Source organism: Ricinus communis, chromosome 8 (assembly GCF_019578655.1).
Source record: "Ricinus communis isolate WT05 ecotype wild-type chromosome 8, ASM1957865v1, whole genome shotgun sequence".
Classification (NCBI taxonomy): domain Eukaryota; kingdom Viridiplantae; phylum Streptophyta; class Magnoliopsida; order Malpighiales; family Euphorbiaceae; genus Ricinus; species Ricinus communis.
Genome location: NC_063263.1, coordinates 8,535,778 through 8,545,961, shown reverse-complemented (window position 1 = coordinate 8,545,961; position 10,184 = coordinate 8,535,778).

Below are 10,184 nucleotides of genomic sequence, written 5' to 3'. Positions count from 1 at the left end.
ACATCATTGATTAATTGTTAGATCAATTATTTTTTAAACTATAACTTAACTATCAAACGATAAAATTTTGAATTATTAAACTTCAAATTCATGCTATTAAATACATGTACATAATAATGATAGTTGATGTATCACTCTATCCCATATTGAGAAAAATTATAAATTTAATATATTTATAAAAGTCTAAATGAGTTACTACTACACATTTTAATTGTTGAATTTTTAGTAGTGAGAATTTTCTTTGTCATGATATATGTAACTAAATACTTTTTTTATTGGAAAAAAATTATATACTAAATTGTAAAATAGAGTGAAACCACACTATATTTTTATTATTATTTATAGGCGTGATTATTTATTAAATCCCGAATCTTATTCTTTTTAAATAATTTTATTCAATTATTTTAAAATTTAGAATAAATATTTATGCTTTTAATTTATTTTCAAAAATATTTTTCAGTAACAATTCTTGAAATATTACAATGAGAAAAATGACGTGGCAAGTCAATTTTACTTACTAACATAAAAATCAGTAAATTAATAAAAAAATTATTGCATTTAGATGTAAAATAGGTGAAATAATTTACATACATAAAAATTTCAATAGTCTTATTCTTAAGTTTATAATAAACTATTTTTATTGATTCATAATTGTTATTCTTTTATTAAGAACAATCGACTTTATACGTCGACAAATATTATTTTAAAATGATTAAAAGAATAAATATTTATTTTAAAATTTTAAAATAATTAGATAAAATTGTTAAAAACTGTAAAGTTTATAATTTAATTTGTAATTAACCTTTATTTATATGGCAAATATTGAAAGACCATATTTCATTAGTATTAAAATAAAGTAAAAATTCAACACGAGATAATCTGGATTTTATAATTACGGCTATCGTAAACCAGGACATAGTAATAACTCCGTAGAAATATGGAATTTTATAGAAAATATTATATTACTGATATTATTTTTAATTGACCATTTTATAAGTCTGAAATTAAGAATTAAATGGCTGCATTATTATTTCACTGAAATGGAAACTAAATACGAATTCACGCGCACGCTATTTGATAAAATAAAAAAATGTCTTAAGATTTAATTAGTCAGTTAAGGTCGAAATCATGCGAAAATTTTGTATGATATCGGAGATCATTATGAGTAGGATGACAAAAGTATTTGGTGATAACCGATGAATGAGCATTGAAGTCAAATTAAGTAAAATTTAATTGATAGTGCCATAAATATATATGTTAGAAAAGAAAATCGTACTAAAAGGGAAACAAAAAACAGTAAACACAAAACTAAATTCCAAGATCTGGAGAGGACAAAAAGCTTTTTGTCCTAAAACTGATCGTGTTCTTATAGCAATAGCGGCTTGTGGGGCTAAATTAAAGGAATTAAAAGGGACGCAACAAAAGAGAAAGCAAGCATCAACAAGGATGGCGATGGAAGCAATGAATGAAATGAAGAAAATATGAAAGAAAGATGTAATTGAAGTGATAAAATGTAACAGAGTCGCCTGGTAGAGGAAAAGAAGAATGGTGGGGTGCGTCATCAAACATATTTGTAGCCAGCCAAAGTTGAGGATATGCATCAAACATTATATTGCTATATCATGTGGGTTCTAGATTGGTTGCTAATGGGGTGGCTCTGTGTTTACAGAAACGTGGGGAAAATCAATAGGGAGAAGTTTTTAGTGTTTGATTATTATAAAATCATTTGCAAAAGAAGGCCATTCCACTAGTATACATGTTACTTCCTCTAACTGTTCATTTTTTTTAATAGTTTAATTGGGTTAAGAAAATATTTCATAAATTTAATTATAAAAAAAAATTAACTAAATTAGACTGAAATATTATTCTATAAATATTATAAAATTTATTATTTATACAAAAGTGATAAATAATTAAAATTTTTATCAGTTAATAGAAATGAATACATATGTGGCAAAATACATATTTTAGATATCTAATTTTTAATTTTATTTTATTCTAATCAGTTTTTATAATTGTAATCTTATTTTAATGAAAAATTTAATAGCCTTCGGTGAGAGTAAAAGTATAATATTAGAACGAATAAGAAATTGTATAAAAAATATAATATTTTTTTAAAATGTCACAATTCAATAAAATAAAAGGTTAAAACTGAAAAGTGGAAGAAGTTAGTAATAGGGTTTGATATTTCGTTATTGGACGAGTATGAATGTATACATTTTTGGGATTTAATAACAAGAGTTTAAATAGTACAACGAGGTGCCTGCAATGCATAAAGGAAATATCAAACAGTGGCTTTCTTCAATATTCACATCAACTTAATCAGTTGATTCAGTTCTAGGAAAACAACCCTACTCCCTACCCCATTCTAATTTCTTCTTCTTCTTCTTTTTATATATTAAATTTTTGAAGGTATTAAAATATTTATACAAGAGTTTTAACGTTGAATTTTACAGATAGTAATTTAATTATATTTTTATTATTTTTCATAATATAATAATTTAATTTCATCAATATCTTAGTATACATCTAAAATAGAACATGTAAATTGTAATTAACGGTAAATTTTTTTTTAAGAAATGTGCTATAAAGGAGCCTCTTTGTATGAAAATCCTGTGCTCACAACGAAAGACTGAGACTGAGGGAATGGGTGATGTGGAGAGCACAAGATATAGGGGGACATTGCATATCAATGTCATGCATAGTTATTCTAATAAGCCCACCTGTTTATAAAGTTTCGAGTTTGTTTGGCTTTCAGGTTAAGAAAGGAATTCCATTTTTCTTTCTTTCTTTGACTATTCAACTTTAATGTATTACTCCTCATCTACTTCACATGTTCATTTGCTATTAATGAGTTTCCTCTTAACCATTTCTCCTTTAGTTTGGCCTTAACCATAGTTAACAAACACTGTGCTTCTTTTTAGTGCTCTTTAGCATTTTGTTGCAAGCCTTTCTGTTGTTTTCCTTCTTACATCTGTCATCACGCTTTCTAATTTATTTATTTTTTATTTCTTGTTTATGAATTTTTCTTTTTCTTTTTTTTTTTAATTTAGAAAAAGGGTTAAATAGGTCGTGCCTTTGAGTTTTACTAATATATTAACTTGTTTTATTTTGTATTCTCTTTATTGCATTAACTGGTTATTCTATTTTATTAATAATTAACAAATTGAGAAATTCTCAAAATAATTTTTAGAAGATAGTCATTCAAAATTTCAATTAAAGTGTATATGAAAAAGAAAAATACTAGTTTTCACTTATTAGGGTTTATATTGGAGTAGTCTTATTAAAATTTTAAACTTTTTCTTAGATATGATCTTTCAGCATTAATTAATGAAATATGTTGAAAACTGTTGATAAAAGACTACTAATTTAAAAATAATGAGATTTGCGAATGAGTTTATATATTAAAAGAAACAAAGGCAAGTTTGGTGTGACATTGATAGGCCAAAATTCAGGGGATGTCATATTTAACCAAAAATGATAATATCTAATAATAATAAATGGAAGTTTTCACTCTCTCTTCCCTCCCAATTTTACTAGAATCCAAACACAGCCTTTGGGAGAATTCCTGAAGAAAAAGGAATTTGGGAAAAAATCAAAATCAAATCAAATCAGAAGAGAATAGACGGTCGGGATTATCCCTTCAAACAGCCTCCAACGACAAGACTGGCACCTTCAGTGTGCCACATATGACATGCAATAAACTCTACCTTACTATACACTCTCCCCTGTTGAGACAAACCATCATTAGTATCCTCATATGACATGACATTTATTTCACGAGCTGTTTGGTCTTTTCTAGCCGTTGAATTTCTAATCGACGGTTGTTAGGCTTCTACTTTTAAAGTAGAGTTTTGATCAGGATTAATTGTTAAATAAATATTAATACTTCGTATTTATTTTGAAATTTAACATGTAATTTTTGTTTTTTTAAATATCAGCAGTCTAGTTTAAGATTAATTTAAATTTTAACTTAGCTAAATTTGCTTGTATGACTATAATTATAAATAAATTTATTAATTAAATTAGTATTATAGTTGTTAATTTATCTTTAAATACTAAAATTTATTTTTATTTTTTTTTATTTGTGATTTTAAAAATTAAGACTTAAAATAGTTTCACCGATTGAAATAGACGGCGAAAAAAGAAAATGAATAAAAGATAAATGAAAACATTAGATTGTTAAATTCTTTTATAAATTTTAATAAAAGTACTAAAATATTAAATAAGAATATTAGTCATTAGATTACCTATTTATTTTTTAATTACTAGACTTTAGTATGGTGGTAAGCATTTAGAGCATCTTTAATAGTGTCTTTTATTTTAAAGAGTATAATTCCTATAATAAAAAATATTTTAAAGAATATTTAAATATAAAAAATAAAATATTTTATTTAAGACCAAGAGATTCTTTATATTTTATTTTTTTATCTTATTTTTATTTCTCTAAGATTAATGATTTTAGTTTCTCTTTTTTTTTTTTAAGTTTTTACCAATAGAAAAATAAAAATTATAAATATCAAATCAAATGCTATAAACTTGTAGTGCATTTATTAAATTTAGAGTAAATAGGAAAGTTTAGCTCTCTATATATAAATAGCTAAATTTACTCTCTATTTTACAGATTCGTTTGATTGAGAGATTTTAGATGAAATTTTTTATAAAATTCATAGATTTAGCTTTAATATGCTGTTTTATAAGTAAAAAAGTACTCTATATCTATAAATTTTAAGAAATTTCTCGTCCTGTAAAATCTCTTACTTTTTAGGATTTTAATTTCTCAACTAGAAAGTAACTCCAAAAGTTACCATGTTAAAAGAATGATGGATTATTATGATACTTTTTTATTCTAATATTGTCCTCAATAAATTTATTTTATCTCAAAATTATCCTTAACTTTAAATAAAAATATATTATTTTTTATCTAATTCAAACGATATAATTTTAAAAGTCCATAGATTTTAAATATATGAATTCTCAACCCAAACGATGTCGATATTTAAAGAATAAATAATGCATTAGAGTATTATTTTATATTATGACTTTTTAAAATAAAGAATTTGACATATATAAAAAGTGTGTTAGAAATTATCTTAATACTATAGATGGAGGCAGAATTTGGGACTTTCATTCTTCAAAATGTGTTGTTTATTTTCACTTTTATAGAAAAGAGTTTTCTTTTTCCTTAAAAAAATTATATTTATTTACTTAAATAATGCTATTTTAAATTTTAGGATGAATCCTTACTTTAATACTAACTCAACTCTTTTTTAATATTTATGAAATAACAATAATGCTAATACATTTTAATTGGTAATTAAAAAATTAAAGTTGAACTTAATGTGAAAACATATTACTACAAATAGAAAAATCAAAAAATCTATATTAAATTCAAAGTAAACAATTTATTTGCAATTAAGCCTTAGATATTTTTATTAAAGACATTAATATGGTTGTTTCAAGGAAAAAAAAGATATAAAAATGGCAAAAGTGGATCCTTATTAAAGGAGGAGGATGATACTTGTTCTTGATGATGTGGGAGCATTAAATAGTTTAGTCCGCGAAATAGTGGATTCAATTTGATTAATGATCTCAAAAAATATTTGAGATCCGACTTCAACAATAACTTTGAGTAAATAAATTCAAAATAAATGAAAACAAATCCTTTGTCATTCAAACATTTCATTGTAAATTTTAAAAAATTCATATATAATACGAATAAAAAATTATATGAAAATTTCATTGAAGTATAATGAAATTATTCTACATAATTCTCTTATTCATAAAAAATTTAATTTGCCGGAATCTAGTTATTTTCTTTACAGCTCATTCAATAAAAAAAATTACTTAATAAGCTTATTTAACTTAAAATTGAAAAGCTTAACATATTGTTAAAATATTTAATAATGAATATTTTATTGATCTCACCATAATTAGTGTATCTAACAATATTTATTTTTCAGATATCATCATTATTTTTTTTCAAAAAAAAATTCATGATCCATAGACTTTTAAAAAAGTTTTTAAAATGAATTTACATATAATATAGTTTTAATTTTATTAATATTTTTTAATGTTATTAAAATGTTTCCCGTTTAATGGATAGAACATAAGCCTCTTAAGCCTTTGGTATATGTTTCAATGGACGAAATTCTTTAATATTTGGAATATTTCAAACATGTTTATTTTATAGAAAGTTATATTTTTTTTCATAAATTTTTTTAAATAAAAATAGAAAATAAAATTTTGTATTTATTTATATTATTTTTTAAAAATAAAAATAGAAACAGTTTCATATTTTTAAAATTATAATTAAATTTTAAAAAAATTTTGGAAACAAGTTTAGCATATCTTTATATTTTTATTTATATAAAAAGTCATTCGTTTTCAAATAAAAATAAAAAATCTTCTCTTTATTTATTAAAAATCTATCTTTTGTACTTAAAATATTATATAAAATATAAAATAATTTTTTAATAAATTAAACATGTGTTACAAATTTTATAATTTTTTTATAAAGATGAAAAGTTTTAAAATTTTAAAAATAAAAATGAAAACAAATTCTATAAAGGTTTATGCCTTTCATCTTTCAGGAAAAATTCTATTTTATTTTACAAGCAATGAGAATTCTTAAAGGTGTAAATGATTAGCAATTTTTTTTTTAAATTTAGTTTTATTATAAAAACAGAATGAATTCAATCTTATACATATACCAAGAAAATAATAAAAAATAATGGAAAACTATAGTTAGTGTATTAAGTTTACCTGCTTTATTTAGATTATTCATTAATATCATCAAAAAGACATTTCTATTAATGTAATACATTCAAATAATTTCAGTAAAGAGAACTACTTATTAAGGGTCACAAATTAATGTAGAAAAGAAATCAAAATGGATTACTTAAAGAAATAAAAAGGTTCTTTATATCTTTTAGATCAAAAGATAAAATATGATTAACATAATTAAAATAATTATTATGTATAAAATACTGTTTTAATTCTCTGATATGATAATATAGGCAGATATCATTTCTACTTTCCTCTTCTTTTGCTTTCACGAGCAAAGTCTAATTTATCTCACAAATGTTTGGTACCCTATGAACATTTTATAATGTAAAGTTAATAATTTATTTTGCTAAAAATTAGTTTCTTAATTATGCTAACAAGTTATATTACTGAGGAAAACACATTAATCCATCCACGCGATTTTTGAAGCGAGTGGGTATAAATTTTTCCCAATAAAAATTATTCAGAGACAAAAAGAAAATCAAACAAAATTAAACGACAACGTATTTCCGTCGCCGACGCACACAAGAGATGATTCTGGGCGTTAAAGATCGAGCATGTTGGGTGGCCGGAGGCGGCCAAACCCCCAACTCAATTACTACGAGTTCCTACTTATGTGTGGTCCCCACAAAACAGCACGATGTTTAAATAGGTGATGCGTGGAGTGTATTAAAGAAAGAATAAAAATAAGATTATTAAATATCAAAGCAGAAGCAGCAACAAAAGCTTTAGCCAATAGGCAAAGGGCTAGGTTTCGTTTCCCAGTATCCAAACCAGACCAGCCGACCAGGGGCTCACCACCACCTACGGTTTACCCTATACGAGGTTTAACCCTATGGTTCGGTTAACTAACCTTTTCTTTTTCCTTTTTTTTTTTTGGAATAGGTTGTCTCTTGTGACTTCCTTACACCATAATAGTCTGCCAGTTGTGTGTTTAGGGAACAAGAATGACAGGTGGATTTTAAAATGACCTTGCTACCCCGTCACAAATGTACAATCCCACAACAAAATCAACAGAAATTTTAATTTTAATTATATATAACCGATTAAGTGCGAGTCATGTTTCTCTTTGAATTTGATTGTTTTTCTTTTTAAATGACTGATTTCATTGCACTAGTTTTTCCGAAAAGGATTAGAAATCCAATTTATCAATTTCTTTTCAACACACAATTTTATCAAATTCACCTGTAATTATTGATAAACATGTCATATTTCAATTATTATTATTGCAATAAAACGATGATACATATTTCACTATCATATAAGTAATTTTTTTAATATAAATGATTATAAATTGATTTTTTTCCCTATATAACATTATAATAGTTGTTTAACAACTATTTTAAATTTAAGGATTTATACCTTTTTTGATCCAATTATTTCGATTTATTTCAATTGAGGTGATCTTATTTATATTTTTTTATATGCAAAGTCTTAAAATTTATTAACTATAATAAATAATTTTGAAAAAGAAACTTTGTTAATAATCTTTTTGTTATGGGTTGTTCGTATTGTTATACATTATTCATTAAACTTTATAATTTAATGAGATTACTTAAGTGTGTATATATCTTGTTAAAAACTGTATATAAGTAACATGCTAAATTGAAAAACTTATAAAAAAATATAAAATTTTGAAATATTCACAAAAAAGGGTTATGTTTAGATTATGATTTTTATATAGCTTACAAATCAAATAAATTACTTAATTAAGCCGTTAGGATTGTCCAAATTCTTTCAATTTAGCTGTTTCTTTATTATCTTTTGCCTATACGAAACAAGGAATAATAATAAAAAAAAAATACAAAATGTACCTTTAATATAGCCTAACATAATGAATACTTTTCCTCCACGACTATGGCATATTCATAACCATCATTTTCAATCATGCTATCTTCTTGAATTAGCTCGTGTGCCAAAATGATTGTTACATGTGACAAAAATGTGTTCATGCCATTGGCCATTGGCATATGAAGAAAATACTAAATCAATATTCAATCTATTTATTTGTATGAACATAAATATATGAATCGATTTTATTATTTTCAAAAATAAATATTTATAATTCAATTTTTACACGTGAATAGTCGGTGTTAGTCTGAACTCGTAATAGCGGCTAAAGATCTAACAAACAAATAAAATAAGAGATATGTAATTTTTAATGATATTAATGGATCATAAATGAACAAACAAAATCTTAGTTTTATATATGTTATTGAGAAAACAATTATTAAAGTTGCAAATTAATTAGAAAATGAGTTTTATATCCTATCTTACCTAGGCAACTAGATCAATAGCCTTATCGTATGCTAGAAAAAATATAATTCTCTAATGCCAATGAGCAACTGAGTTAACGATTTTATTTTTAGTTAATAAAATAAAAGGAAGTGCAGTGGATATTAGTAGTATTTTTAATTTTCAAAAGACATAATACCAACTCTAATGCTTTAAATAATAGCAAATATAGTTGATTGAAAAATGTCCTACCAGTTAGATTCTTTATCTATTAATAATCTAAAGTTATGCATCTTAAAACTAAATTGATTATTAATAATGCAAGTTCTTTTTTGTTGTTCTAATTTAACTAAATTTTTTAAGAATTATATCGATAGAAATATTTAATATATATATATATATTTAATTTAAAAAATTAATTTTTTTTTTTTTAGTAAGTGCAAATGAATTAATGTAAACTTGAATAACTTCATATAACACAAGAAAATTAAGAAATAAATTTTGAGAAAAAAAAAAGAAAATTAAGAAAGAAACACACCCATAAATAATGTAGCAAGGAATTTGGAATAAGAAAGAGAGGAGCGGGGGCAAATATTATATATTTTGGGCATATGTTTAAGCATAAGACGGAAGGGCAGTATGGTCATATAATGAAGGTTAGGTTAGGTTAGGTAGGTAAGCCCACTTTGTGTATGTACAGAATTTGTGTAGCAAAATTAAGAGATGTTAACTTTATAGTATAATTGTTCCAAAAAAAAAAAAAGAAAAAACTTTATAGTATAATATTTATACGTGAAAATGATAATAATAAAAAACAATTATTGTGTATATTCACACACAAGAAAGCAACAAAAGAGTGCCTACTTTCTACTGCTAAAATCAGAGTTTAAGCTCAAAGAATTGTGTCAGATTCTGCAAAATTTTGACTCAAATCTCAAAAAACAAGAAAAAACAGAAGAATCAAACGGCCAAGAATGATTCACACATACATCATTTGATAGGAACACCAATCTTAGCAGTGTCTCCTCCACTAAACCAATTGTGGAGAGAGTGTGGACGGAAGAGGAGAGAGCAGACAAAATCATGGGATCTGCATGTTTTTATTGCACAACCCCTGCAAATATGGATCATGCAAATCCTCTCCTTTCACTTATTTTTTTTTT